The sequence below is a fragment of the Erinaceus europaeus genome, chromosome 1 (genome assembly GCF_950295315.1).
Source record: "Erinaceus europaeus chromosome 1, mEriEur2.1, whole genome shotgun sequence".
NCBI lineage: Eukaryota > Metazoa > Chordata > Mammalia > Eulipotyphla > Erinaceidae > Erinaceus > Erinaceus europaeus.
The window spans coordinates 208,741,315-208,756,419 of record NC_080162.1 but is presented as its reverse complement, the minus strand read 5'-3'; the positions used below and the strand labels follow the sequence as shown (position 1 = coordinate 208,756,419).

At 40.5% G+C, this 15,105-nt stretch overlaps 1 long non-coding RNA gene across 1 annotated transcript; it reads left to right on the top strand.

Annotated features, from left to right (window-relative positions):
• Window positions 1–1,013: 1,013 nt before the first annotated feature.
• LOC132542089 (uncharacterized) lies at window positions 1,014–14,093 on the top strand. The gene is made up of 5 exons (XR_009553237.1): window positions 1,014–1,543; window positions 1,710–1,744; window positions 3,477–3,610; window positions 13,065–13,210; window positions 13,754–14,093. It is a non-coding gene; the product is annotated as an uncharacterized LOC132542089 (long non-coding RNA).
• The last annotated feature ends 1,012 nt before the right edge of the window (window positions 14,094–15,105 follow it).

Here is a 15,105-nt window from a genome sequence, read left to right as displayed (position 1 = left end):
TTTTCCAAAAGTAGTTGCTGTGAGTAGCTGATGGATGTAAATGTACAGCTTAGAGCATCTAAGTTTTGAAGAAGAGAGCACTTCTGGTTAGCTCTTTTTTTTTCTTTTTTTAAATATTTATTTATTTCCCCTTTTGTTGCCCTTGATGTTGTTTTTTATCGTTGTAGTTATTATTGTTGTTAATGATGTCGTCATTGTTGGATAGGACAGAGAGAAATGGAGAGAGGAGGGGAAGACAGAGAGGGGGAGAGACAAAGCCAGACACCTGCAGACCTGCTTCACCGCCTGGGAAGCGACTCCCCTGCAGGTGGGGAGCCGGGGGCTCGAACCGGGATCCTTACGCCGGTCCCTGCACTTTGTGCCACGTGCACCTAACCGCCGCCGAACTCCCCCTGCTTTGCTTTCTGTTCTATTTGGCATATTCCACCACACTTGTCATGTGATAGGTGCCAATAAATATTTGTTAAATTAGTGAATAGAATAAAATGGTGGATTTTAAATTTATTTTTATTATCTTTATTTACTGGATAGAGAGCCTGAAATCAAGAGGGGAGAGGGAGACAGAGAGGGAGAGAAACAGAGCAACACCTGCAGTCCTGCTTCACCACTCACAGAGCTTTCCTTCCACAGGTCCAGGGCCCCCAGGGGCTCAAACCCAGGTCTTTGTGCTTTGTAACATGTACACTCAACCAGGTGCCCACAGGGTACAACCCAGCCCCAAAAGGTGACTTTTTATTGGGGAATTAATGGTTAACAGTAAAGATAGTAGAGAATGAAGTGTTATTATACACAGTCATTCATTGAGAATGATAAGAAGCAAGGCACAATTCTCATTTCTATTCTGCACTTATCTCTGAGCAGGTGGAAGAAACAAAGGAGGCCGTCTGGATGAGACTGAAAGCTGAAGGTCATCAAAACAGACACATAGCAGCTGATGCTTCTTTTATGCACAGGTTCCTCTCCTTGGCTCTACACGCCTCACCCACTGGCACCTGGAAACTTCTCAGGAACATAAATCCCCCAGTTGACCAACAGAGGGTACTACTCCTCTTCTGAGCTGGGCACTTACGGGATCTGCTGAGTATGGTGAGGAGAAAAAAGTTAGCTGATCACAGGTACCCACTTTCAACCTTCTAGTCCATACGTGGGCCTTGTCCTTAGTAGGGCTACGTCAGAAACCCCACAATACTGAACGCTCAACATTTCACTGAAGTAAATGGCATTCTGAGTCATGGTACTTGTGACCTCGCAAAGAGACCCACTGAGCCTTCCTGAGGAGGTATGCAAACAGGTTGCTCAAGTCCTCGCTGCATTTCAGAAGATTAGTTATTTGGAACAAGACATGTACGTTTCCTCTGTTCATTCCAGACTCTAAATCTGCTTGATTTCAACAGTTGTCTGCATTTTAGCTCAGTCATTTGTAGTTCCTAGACAGGGCACAGTTTTCCCCTTGCTCAGGAGTTTGTCCATACTTTCCCTCAAAGTGACTTCATGCCCATCACACTTACAATGATTCTTGTCCAGTAGGAACATACCAGGCTTGGTGAGTACTTCAAGGCTCAGGGCTACACAGGAAGGAATCATTTCCCCTCTGAAGATCATGACTGCAGTAGGTTATGGTCTGTAACAAACAACTGCATCATTTTCTTCCTCTTTTCTGTGTTGTGAAGGCCTCTTATGCTTTTGATCTCATTTCCTTTCCACCACAGGTCTGTGACAGGAACTCGAATTCACCAACTTTAAAGTAAGGAACCAGGGACAAATGGCTACACGCCTTCCCTCAAGCCAATATGTCCCCTGATACCATGAATTTGACAGTGATAACTTTCTTGCATAGCTATATAGTTTAATCTCACAGAGGTGCATTCATGGACATTAAAATTTAATTATGTTTTGGATGGTGGAGGGAGCGCTCAAGTCCTGGAACATGATGGTAGAGGAGGACTTAGTGGAGGTTGAATTGTTATGTGGAAAACTTGGAAATGTTACACATGTACAAACTATTATATTTTACCGTCATCTTCAAACCATTAATCCCTCAATTACAAAATTTAAAAAACAAAGAATTTTAAAAAGTTCAGATTCAGCCTGATTTCCAAATTGAAGTCTCTATTGTGAAGAGGAATAAATTAGGCGGTCTACTTACTTACCCAACCACACGAGTTTATAAAGAAGAGTCGCTTTCACTGAGTTCTGAATGTGAATATAAATGTGCCACTCATTAAGGGAGGTAGAGATTCTAAGCACAGGAGACAGAACTTACAAAGAAAAAGTATGTTTTATGGAATTATGTGTTTCTTTTATACTCTGAGAGTACACTCCATGATCACTTGTGAATATCACCATCCTCCAGGTGATTATGGGGTGGGAACATGTGTGAAAGTAAGGCTAGAAAGTCCTGACTTTTGATAGAGACTAAAATGGTCTTTGCTCCACACTAAAGTGATTTTGAATTTGAATTTGCTACCACCCAGCGACCTACACTTGGGGATGTACCCAAGTCAAGGCACTTGTCCAGGAACAGCCATGTTTAGTCAAGTTAAATCAGTGTCTGCAAAGTCACTGTGTCCGACTGTAGCTTAGACAGCTTCACAGAGAGCAGTGCCTACCATCAGTTCAGTGTGTTTTCAATCAGACCATAAGGGCTGCAGTGCTACAGATGGAGTCGTGCTTAAGATTGTATATGGTTGGGAGTCAGGCAGTAGCAAAGTGGGTTAAGCATACGTTGCGCAAAGCGCAAGGACAGGCATAAGGATCCCGGTTCAAGCCCCCGGCTCCCCACCTGCAGGGGAGTCGCTTCACAGGCGGTGAAGCAGGTCTGTGAGTGTCTTTCTCTCCCCCTCTCTGTCTTCCCCTCCTCTCTCCATTTCTCTCTGTCCTATCCAACAACGACAACATCAATAACAACACTAATAACTACAACAATAAAAAAAACAGCAAGGGCAACAAAAGGGAATACATAAATAAAATATATTTTAAAAAGAATGTATATGGTCCAGTCTGACAAAATACCTCACTTGTGTAATACACTGGTTTTGTAATGCACTTCACCCTGGATCCTATCATACTTAAGGGAGCTTAAGTGCTGTGGTGTCTTTGCAGTTCTATCTCTGTCTTTCTCTTAGAAAAATTTGTCATGGAGTGACAAAGCCCATGGACAATAGCAAAAGATGTATGTGGCCTAAGTTGTTAATTAGGGAGTAGAGTGAAGGTGTGTGACTTTTTCCAACTCTCTACGTTTGTACAGACACATGATTGTTATAATAGGATGTCACGATCAGCAAAAGTGAGCCTAAAGGTACAATCTTCCTATCCACAGGGCTAAGGGGTTCAACAGGCCAAGCATAGGCACAGAACTATAGCCAAAACAGTTACCCACCAAAACATATTTATTTGGCGAAAGAAACAGAAGAAGATTTAAAATATAGATGTATCCTCCCTACATTTTTGTATGTCTTGTTTTTTGTACTACAAAGGATTACTCTACATATAACACTTTCTCTGCTTTTAAGAAGTGCACAGTGGAATAACACGTTAAGAACATACATTGTGAAATGATTACCGAGATCAACATCCACCAAATGCTCATCCTTTCACAGAACTTCCCCAGGTAGTTCTTTTTGTACATGTGGTATGAATGCTTAACCTACTCTTTCCAACTTTCTAATAAATAGTAAATGACTCACTGTAGTCTCCAAAATGATCCTCAGAACTTATTCTTAGAACTGAACATTTGTTTCAACACTTTTTTTAAAAAAATTGTGCTATTCCCCTTTGACCCACATTGCCGCGTATGACACTTTGTACAAGTCTCTGCATGCAAAATGATGGTGACGCACCTGCCTTGGAAACTGTGACATGATATGTGGGTATCCTCTTTTCTGTCGCCTTGAAGTGTCCTGCTCTCGGGTTGCATGCCTTCTTCCGTGAAAGCCCCACTGAAAACAGAAACCAGAACTAACAGCTAAAAGAAAAGTAATGATTTGAATGTTTCTTCCACTGAGTAACCTTTTCTGACTATTTGAGAATATTTTCCTGGCAGCTGAAGCATAGCGGACAGAGTAGCGCTTCATTACCACTGATACCAACTTTCTTTGAACAACCCTCAGAATGGTCCACAAGACAGGAAATCATCACTGGGCATCAAGACCACTAGGGGAGACAGGGTGAGGGAGAGGGAAGGTGCACGGAATCCCACCTGACCAGCCCATCTATTCCTTAGGGATCATGAACAGCACCACGTAATGGCTGAGTGTTTCCTGGAGGCCAGAGAGCCTCTCCCTCTTGCATACTGATCGCCACCCCTCACTCCACTAATTCTGCAGGAGAATGTGCAAGTGTTGAGAGCAGATAGAATATTGCTGACAAGTCCCAGAGTCCCGGAATTGAGAATGTGACAGTCAAGACAGCATGTGAGCCTACCAATAGGTAGCAAGTGATGAATTGTGTTGGCTCTGGAGGCCAGGCATGGGGAGTGCAGGCAACCACTCTGGTTCAAAGGCAGCTCAGGGAAGATGGCTCTGGCAGTGGGGGAGCACTCCGTCTCAGGAGCACATGCGCTGCCTCAGCCACTCAGCTGGGGATATCAGGTCAGCCTTGTAGCTATGCCTAAGGCTGTGGAGAGCACAACGTTTGCTCACTGAAGGGTGAACTCCAAATGTGGAACTGAAGGTCTTTGCCCCTGGGAGTTAGCTTTGGGACTTCCTAGGGCTCAGAGCAACCAATATAAGCAAAACGTCCCACTTTGCATAGCAGGACTCTGAAACCTAGTAAAATCATACCCTATCTTCTGTTTTCACCTGTAGGAAAATATTGATAAATATAGTTTTTAGCGTATTGTAAAAATAACACCTACCTATTATGAAAACAACTGACAAGCATTTTTAATCTGCAGTTGCAAAAGTATCTTTTGTATTTAGCATATAGAAGTTGGTGACATTCTTTCTCCTAAAAAAACATGGTCAATACTTTAGGCTTTGAAGTCCTATGGGCTGTCACAGCTACTAATTCAGTCACTGTAGTATAAAATACACAAGACGTGACTAGGACAGTGTGTGAATTAATTACACAACAGGGAGTAGAATTCTGCTCTAAAAGCCATAGTTTACCAGCCCCTGGTAAAATATAATTAAGAAATATGCCTTGACATATAGAATTAAGAATTTTTCTCAGGATGGGGGTAGGTAACCTAATGGTTATACAAAGAGACGCTCGTGCCTGAGGCTTCAAGTCACAGGTTGAATCCCCCACACCTTCATATGCCAGGGCTGAGTAGTGCTCCAGTAAAAATAATTAATTAACAAGTAAAAAAATAAATAAATAAAATTCTGTTCTCTGCATATGACATCATGTACACAGCTATAAGCCTGATCTTTTCACTTCATGCTGTCACAGAACGTTTCCCATGGGTTGGTAAGCAATCTTCATAGACAACATCCTGCGTGGAATGGCTCCTACTATTCATTTTATCAATGTAACAAACTCACAGGGCCTTCAGATACACTCAAGTTGTAGTTTTCTTCATGTTTTACACACGATGATGTCGTCTGTGTACACTGCTGTTTGTTTGTTTATGTGACAGGTCATTTCCTTAGGATAGACCTCTGGAAATGGGACATGTGTAATATCCTTATAAAATACAGCCTCAGCAACCTCTGCTCACACCAATGGCTGATTATCACCCCTTTAGAAACCGTTGCTGATTGATCAGAGGTGGAACGGGTTAGGCAAGGCAGTGCCTGTACGGAGATGGTGTTCATTCCCTTCCACAGGGATGACACCAGCAGCAGAGGACCCTGAAGAGTCCAGCTCCTTTCTTCCTGCATTCTCCCCCGTACCCCCGGCAGAGGGCAGAGAATGGAACCCATTATCTTTCTGAATCTTCCTTTCCTCTTCCTGCCCATCTCACATCTGGATTCAGTACAAATCCCTGACTTCCCATTTCTCTCCCCACCATAGTTTCCAAAGGTCAGTTTCAACTTAACCCTTTTTCTGCTTCTGTCTTTCAAAATAAATGTATCGATTTTCATTTCTTGGAAGACTTACATCAAGCAGTCCCCAACTCTGGCATATGTGGTACCAGAACTCAGAACCAGATGCACGAAAGCTTGCACTCTATTGCTGGCCCATCACCTCAGATTATTTCTAGTTTCCTTAACACATTTCAACTCCAAACCTATTAATGGGATTTTTTGTTGTTGTCTCAAAATACAGTTTATAGAGCTCAGTCTCTTTAAGACTCTCCTTATATTTGGCCACTCCTGGTCAAAAGCAGACAGCTGACATCAATGTCAGAAAACAGCTTTCTAGACAATAGTGAGTAGCAGTGTCTGTGATAGAAACTCAAGTTCAAAACCTTTAAGCAAGTACAGAAGGACTTTGATGATGGCAATAGTGTCATCACTTCTGTATGAGTGGGAACTTACTAAACCAGTCCAAGATGTCATTTTCACTGACTAGGCCTAAAACAAGTTAAGTAATTTTTCCTAGGTCACGTGTTTAGTTAGTTTCACCTTCAAAGTTTGAGTCCAATTTATCTGACTTAAATACTGTATTTGGAAAAAACACAAAAGATATCACAGGTAGAACAAAGGAGAGACTTACTAGGTCCAAGCTTACTAGGTCTAAGTGTAGTGAGCTAGAGAATGTATCATGCCTTCTCTAAGCCCTTGTGCTAGGATCCCAGGCTTCTTAGTTCTAAGTCTACTCTCAGAGAGCTATTCAGCACCTTGACTTTGCATATATAATTGTCCTTTGCTTCTGGATACATGTATACCTGTACTAGTCCCTGAACCCTAGTCTGTATCTAGTGTCTGTAACTTTATTAGATAGTGCCACCTCACATGGAATTAGGTAATCCCATGTGTGAGGAAAGATCTCACCAGATTAGAGGAGTCAAGGGGTGGACATCTCAGGCTTGTTGTCTCTGGATAAATCCACAGTAACTATTCAGTAGCAGTATGACATGGCGTGGCAGCACTGGTATCATTGATTAGAGGAGTCAGGGGGTGGACGTCTCAGGCTTGTTGTCTCTGGGTAAATCCGCAGTAACTATTCAGTAGCAGTATGGCATGCCGTGGCGGCAGTGGTATCATTGATTTCGTTGAGGCCAACAGAAGCATATGATGGTAACTTCTTTCTCCCTCTCTATCATTTTTTCTCTGAATGTTTCTCACTCCTATAAAATTAAAAAAAATAAGATAAGAAATAGAATCAGAACACCCAATTACTGGGATGCTGTAATATAATAATATTCATTGCTACTGTGTGACATTTTCTTACTGATTATTTTTTGTCATAACTCCAGGCTGACTTCCTTAGATAGAAAGAGCGGCACAAAAGCAGAAAGAGGAAGAGATATGAAGTACTGCACTGAAAGTCCCCTCAGTGCTGCCTGCGCCGGGAGTGAGCCCTGGCTGTGACAGGGCGGAGAGGCACACTGTCCACTTGAACTCTTTGGCCAGCCCTCCACATAGTTTTGGCCTGTTGACTTATATTCCATTTGTGCTCAGGACAATTCCTTAGGGTGCTGCACAGAGCAGGCATTTCAGTCTGTACCCATCTTCCTTCCTTCCTTCCTTCCTTCCTTCCTTCCTTCCTTCCTTCCTTTCTTTTCTCTCTCTTTCTCTTTCTTCTTTCTTTCTTTCTTTCTTTCTTTCTTTCTTTCTTTCTTTCTTCTTTCTTTCTTTCTTTCTTTCTTTCTTTCTTCTTCCTCCTTTACTTTATTTTTCCCTTTATTGTTTTTGTTTGTTTGTTTGTAATCCTGTTTGTCCTTGTTAGTTTATTTCTTGCTTTTGTGTCCTGTCCTTGGAATTTAATCCTAGGAGGCAGTCTTGAAAATAGCACCATGGACTGTTTCTTGTTTCTGCTGTTTTTCTTTATTGGCAGGACTAAAGGTTGACAGTCCACAGTCAAATACAGTCCTTGGCACATGTGGGACATTGCCCACTCCAGCCCCATCTAGGTTCTCTTCGGCCATCATGACTCATGGAGTCTTTTTTTTGCCTGTACTTTCATATATGTATCTTATGGTTGGATTTTTTTAAAAAAAAACTAATGTGAAAACTTGCCTTTCTGCTGTTTTTTTTTTTCTTTTTACTTTCTGTGCAGTTTTTTGAACTCATTTTATTTGTTATTTTTTATTTATTCATTATTTATTTATTCAGTCACCCATCATGGGGAGAGGAAAAACTGTACCTATTTGTCAACAACTGTACTATAAACCGCTAACTCCCTAATAAAATGATATTAAATGAATAAGAATTAAAAAAAACACCCTGTGGTGCTAAGCATCCTCCCTGCTGGAGAGCTTCCCTGCATAGCCTTCGGTTTCAGCTGTGCTGTTGAGGGCAACCAGGCAGAGGCAACACCACAGCTTGACCTTAACCTCTTCAACTGCACTTTAATGACCCATTGTAGTGGAAGCACATAAATACAGGATGTCCTCTCACTCTGTGAATCTGCTTTGCATCATTATCAAAAAAACAAATGTAATTCATGTGCAATTACTCACTTACCGCAAGGTCAGAATACTTATTTTTATCATACTTGTGATTTTCAGGATTAGAGCTATCAGTATTTATTCATGGCTAACCGACATCTAACATCCTGTTGCAATCTCCAAGGAGCCTTAGCACTATTGTGGCAGGTATGCTAAGTCACTGAGCACACATGAAGTTTATGAGCTGACAGGCAAAGGCTGCAGGGAGGTCGAGATAAGTGTGCCCGGTGTCTTGCGAAATACCTATATTGTTTATTTATATTGCCCATTTACTGGACTCAATAAGAGCTTGGGAAACTGAAACTAAAAAAGAAGTATAGGCTCTTTCTGTATATTTTAAACTTAGTAATGATGATGTTTGGATTCATTGAGTAGTCATTTCAGAAATATTTTCTCTTCCTTGTGGAATACAGCATTGAACCACTAGAGAAATACAGAGAAGTGGAAGAAATGGGGAATTACAGGAGGTTTATCTGAGTGGACCTGACTTACTCTGAGACCAAGAGTGGCAATAACTGTCTGTTGTTGTTTCAGAACTCTTTCAGTGAATGGGATTAATGTGGTGGTATTAAAGGAGAGAATCTGAATACTTAGAAGTAGAATATTCACTTGGCCTATTCCTTTCCTATTCAGATTTATCTCGTGAAATTCATTGTACTGTCTTCTACCAGTCATCAAATCAACAGTAGTTCATTGTCTGGGCTTATTATCAATTTCCTGTTTTTGCAAATGGCACTACTATATAAAGTGCCTTCTCATCGCTACTAATGGTTTGCTCTATATACGCTAAAAGAATATATATATATATATATATATATATATATATATATATATATATATAAACTCATACAGACATACAGACACACAGAGAGAAAGAGAGCCTACTCCATTATTTTTCTTAATGTCCTTGGGCAGATCAGCAGCCTGGGAATAAAAATTACTATGTAAAATGTTATGAGAAAATCATAGCTGTGGAACTAGAACAAGTATTTTATCTCTGATGGGGATCCCCCAGCTGTGAAAGGAGGATCTGAAATCAAGTGGTTTCTTTGGCCTGAAATGCTCCATCACTCAACATTTCTTTAGAGTTTGGTCCATTTTCTAAGAGGCACATGACCATTAGTAATGTTCCAGGTGTCTGTAAATAGCTGAACTACACCAGCCCCTGCTGAAGGGCTGATGAGTGGCCAGGGAGCCAAGTCTTGAGTCTTTAGCTGACTGTAAGATAGTCATCACTGAATTGATGCAATTCAGTCTTTACAAAGAGGAGATTTGATGTTGAATATATGGATGTGTGTGAGATTTTAGCATAAGTGATTTCCCCTTTGCTAGATCAAACATGGCTGAAGAAAGGCTCACCCAGCTAAGTGTGCAAGTCATCAGGCACGAGGATCTGGGTCCCAACCTCCAGGGGGCAGCTTCTCAAAAGGTGATGCAGTGGTACAGATGTCCCTTTGTCTCTTTCTTTCTCTCTCCTCTTCCCTCTCAATTTCTTTCTGTCATATCAAATAAAAAAGAAACAAAGGTAATTGTGTAAGATTTATAGTCTGTGTAGTAATAGCTCACACTTGTTATCATACAATAAAAGTGTAATGAACAAAGAGACACATTTCTGATATGAAGGCAAAGTTGGAAGAACACATAAAGGTATGTCTGAATAATTGGAGGCAGGGACTGACAGGACTCCTTAGCTCAGAGAGCTCCTTACATTGGTAAATAAGTACAAAATAAAAGTTACTTGTGCTCTCATCCTGTTTGTATGGGGGAGCTACTTGAGTTACTACAACATTCATGCAGATGCAGACCTACCTACGGGGGGACCTTTCTGGAAGAACTGTCACACTGTTCTCGTGTCCAATGGTTTGTGATTAGGCCTTTGTTTGGGAGGTGGACTTCTAGGCTGAGGGTACACAGCAGCAGTGGGTGGGGAAGGCAGTGCACTGAGAGACTCTGTTTGGGGTCAGTTTTCCACACAGGGGATATTTGGAAATTGTTGAAACCACTTTGGGTTGTCATAAATCTGGGCATGGCCAGAAGGGTGCTGTCTACATCTGGAAGGGAAAAGTCAGGGACGGTGTCAAACGTCCAGTATTGTACAGAATTGTCCTCTCCCAACAACAAAAATCATCTGGTAGAAAATGCATGAAGTTGCAAATGCCTAGTCTAAACAATTTGATGAAGGCATTTAATTCCTAACATTCCACATGGATAGGAGTAGGAAAAAAGTGCTCTCCGAGAAATGGTTACACAGGTAGTTGTTTTAAAGGGCATTTAATAAGGATGTTGATAGCATGCACAATATAACAAAATATATAGTATCAGAAATCATAACCATTGCATTATCTTCCTGGCCCTTTATGATTTTTATTCATTTTTATTCTATAGGTCACATGTTCAACTGAATGGTTGAACCACCAGGGAACCGCCATTGACCAGAGCTGAGCTGTGTTCTATGGGTCAAAAGAAAAAAGTCATGGCACAGTGTTTGCACAGGAAAACACAGAAAAAAGGATGTCATGACGTGTCTGGTAACCTGATAGTTATAATAAAGATAGTGACAGGCCCTGTGGTACTGCAGGGAGCAGATTAAGGAACATAGTGAAAAGCACAATGATCCGGGTTCGACCCCTGGCTCCCCACCTGCAGGGGATTGCTTCACAGGCCATGAAGCAGGTCTGCAGGTGTCTGTCTTTCTCTCCCCCTCTCTATCTTCCCCTCCTCTCTCTGTCCTATCCAACAATAATGACAGCAACAATAACAATAACAAGGGCAACAAAATGAGAAAAATGACCTCCAGGAGCAGTGGATTGGTAGTCCAGTCACTGAGCCCCAGCAATAACCCTGGAGGTAAATAATAATAATAATAATAATAATAATAATAATAATAATAATAATAGTGCTAATAAGTGCACATGCTTGACCATCTTGGATTGGATCTCCCTGACTAGTAGCTTCATTCATGTCTTTCTCCTCTTGTGATTTGTGTTGAACTGTATAAGTTTTTCCCAGTAGACATTATACATGGACACTGGTTTCAATCTGGAAGCAAAAACCAGGCAAACAAAACCATTTAGGCTGAATTTTGAAAACCTGATATGTCCCTAAGGACAAATAACATATGGCAGTAAGAGTAACAGTAATGACATCTTCAATTTAGAGGGTGAGTGTGTATGCAGGAGGGCCAGCTCATTCGCTCCCAGGCAGCATGCAAAGTGCTATGACCCCTTTGGAAGACAATTTGGCATTCTGACTAGAAAGCCTTAAGTGTATTCATAGCCTTGGACCCAGTCATTCTAATTCCAGGAAGGTAGCTTAAGAAAACAATCAACAACAGGCAAAAAGGTGTTTGTTTAAGCATGAGTTATAATACTCAAATGTTCTGTTTATAATCTCTACAGTTGAAAAATGTCTATGTAAAGAAGCAGAGAAATGCTTTCATAATTATAATTATTTCATATAATAGAAGACATAACCACCAAAAATGATGTTTACAATGTCTAAGAATATGGGAAATACTAATGATAAATAACTCATTTCAAAATAGTAGAGGCTTGAAATGCACACAGAGAATATTTATTAATTCATCTTCATAAGGTGAAAAATCAGTATACAAAGAGGGTAAAAAGCTTGGCAGGAAATATATTAGACTGTGAACACTTGGTAAGCATCTTTAGGATATGGAATATGAGTGACTTCTTCATTTTTATATCTTATGCCCCTTTCAAATTGTCTAATGTAAAAATGCAATTACTATTACTATATTCATATTAACACACCAATAAGAATTATCAAAAGCAAAATCCATTGCTCTTCTGCATATAAGCTACCTCAGCTTTCTGGTGTTAAAGGTCATTTTCCACCAGAACACTGCTCAGCTCTGGCATATAGTGGTTCTGCAGATTGAATCTGGGACTCTGGAACCTCCAGCATATAGTCTTCTCGCATAAACATTATGATGCCATCCTCTCTCCTCCTTGAGGTAGAACCTTGTTCTCAAGGTAGGTGCTAGCATACCCTTTTCACAGATGAGAGAACCTGGACTGGCATTCTTCATCCCCGTGTCCTGTAGTTTCTTCCAAGAAGCCCTAGCTGACCTCTCAAACCTGATTAGGTTTCTCTTTCTGTGAGCCCCACTGTCTCCTTGGGGCTTCTGTAATAAAAGGCAGTGCCTAACAAGTGTACAGTATGACATATGCATGCACTGAATGAACGGTGTCAGCCTTTTGGATCTCTTCTGTGGTGAATATTCTGTTCATGTCCTCTCCCCATCTTTGAATGGGGTCATTTGTTTTCTTGCTGCTGAGTTTGGTGAGCTCTTTATGAACTTTGATTATTAGCCTCTTGTCTGATGCTTGGCATGTGAAGATCTCCCATTCTGTGAGGGGTCTCTTTATTTGGGTGGTGGTTTCTTTTGCTGTGCAGAAGCTTTTTAATTGGTACCACCTAAATTGAAGGTGCCATTACTGTTATTTTTAATGCCATTATGTCATTAAGTCCATAGGGGAATATCAGTTTTTCAAAATTCATCCTAAATGGTTTTTTGTTTACTGGGTTTTTGCTTCAGATTGAAACCAGTGTCCATGCATTATGTCTACTGGGAAAAACAAAACAGTCCAACACAAATCAACAAGAGGAGAAAAGCACCCCCGCCCCTGAAGAGACAGCCCCCTAACTCAAAGACTCACTGGAACAAGTTATACACTTATCCAGGTATAAAGGCCCAAATACCCTCTGAATAGGAAGGGTTTTTTTTCTCTTTGAACCATATTTCTGCAGTGTTTAACAGAACAGATAGTAAAGGTTATTTTTCCTATTTCCAGTTGAAATTTCATGTTCATGTACTTAACAGGGCACTACTAATCTGGAGGAAAACAGTGGGTGAAGAAGCTCATTTGCAAAAAGAATAGCAGATTAATGAAAAGAAGCAGAATTGTGTATGGGTGATAGTGTTTCTCCAAGGTTCTGTTCAATTGAGATGATTTACGGGCATGTCTTGCCTGCTTGGCTATAACAAGGGCCACGTTATAGAGAGGATTTACGTGGCAATTACTTGTTCCTTGCTAGTGGATTACAAGGTTTAGGGCTCCCTAGGTACTTGAGATTAATGTCTGAATCAGCAGTGTTATTGTTGTAAGATCTCAATGTGATGGGGAGTCATTTGAGTCTGGAATTTTTATCCCTCTTCATAATATAAAATAGCTCATAGTCTGTAAGAATATGGATGCCTCTGACTTGCAGCTCTCCCCAAAATAGGTTAAGCACAGTGTTGACTGGGTGTTCTCCTTGGCAGCTAGTTTCATAAATTAGTAGAGAGCTACTTCCGTGCATACAGGTAATAGTAAGATTGGAATCAAGGCATGTTCAGTCATTCAGAGCTGAGGGACTAAAATCACAACTGTGAGTAGCATGAATGATCATAAAGAAACTGCTATGTAAAATTATACGTGAGGGCTAGAATTTGGTTTCTATCTCAGAGCACCACCACTCCATTATCTAAAAGCTTGCATGCTTTAACCTTCCTATATGAGTTGGCAATGATATTTCTGAACCTCAATAGTTTGGTAGATTTTGTGAATTAATACTTGCCAAGGTTAATTTTGGTGTGTCAGCAATTGGCCGGTAATCGTGCAACAAATGTATTGAGAAAAAAATTTGTTTCTCTAAATATCTTTTCACAAGCCTTGATACTTATGAAGTAAAAATATGTAATAATGACTTGGAAGATTTCAAGAAGTTTTCCTCCAAAAAATTAATTGAATAAGTGACAGTAATAAATCACTTCTAGACTCTACTCATCCAGTCAATGGAGTCAGTAACCCAGCTCCTTCTCTCTAGAACTCCAAAAATAAAATCTTGGCACCATGTCAACATGAATGAGATGAAACCCTAGACATGGAGAATAGGGTCATCTCATGATTTCCAAGAAAAATGGATTGTTCCAATTAATTTAGAGCATGGAGAAATGTCAGTAAAAGAGGATTTCACTCTTGAGGGTAAGGTTGGAAAGCCATCACAAAAAGATAAAAATTAGTCCAGGAACACAGAAATGTCTGAATATTTCTCTTGTCCATGACTATCTCTTTTTGCTGTATCTCATATAGATCCCAAAATGTGAAATTCCAATGAAAAAGACTACTTGGTAAATTCCTTTTGTTCCTGGGAAATGCATCTCAGAATAATTTTAAATTAAAGAAAGTTAAAGCCTTGTCTCTCATTTTCTCTTAGAGATTTGACCTCTCGGTTTTGAGGGGGTTAGATACACAACTACCCAGAAATAACTAGTTCAATACCTATGTCTTCACTCCTAGAAATATTCTAGCCAGCATCCTGCATGCTGGATGACAAGATTGTTTTCTTCCCATCTGGAGAGATGTGGGTATTTTTTTAAAATTATTTTATTGTGGAATTAATGTTTCACATTTGACAGTAAATACAATAGTTTGTACAAGCATAACAGTTCCCAGTTTTCCACACAACAGTACAACCACCACTAGGTCCTCTGTCATCCTTCTTGGACCTGTATTCTCCCCCCTACCCACACTCCCAGGAGTCTTTTACTTTGGTGCAATACACCAACTCCAGTTCAGGTTCTAAATGTATATTCT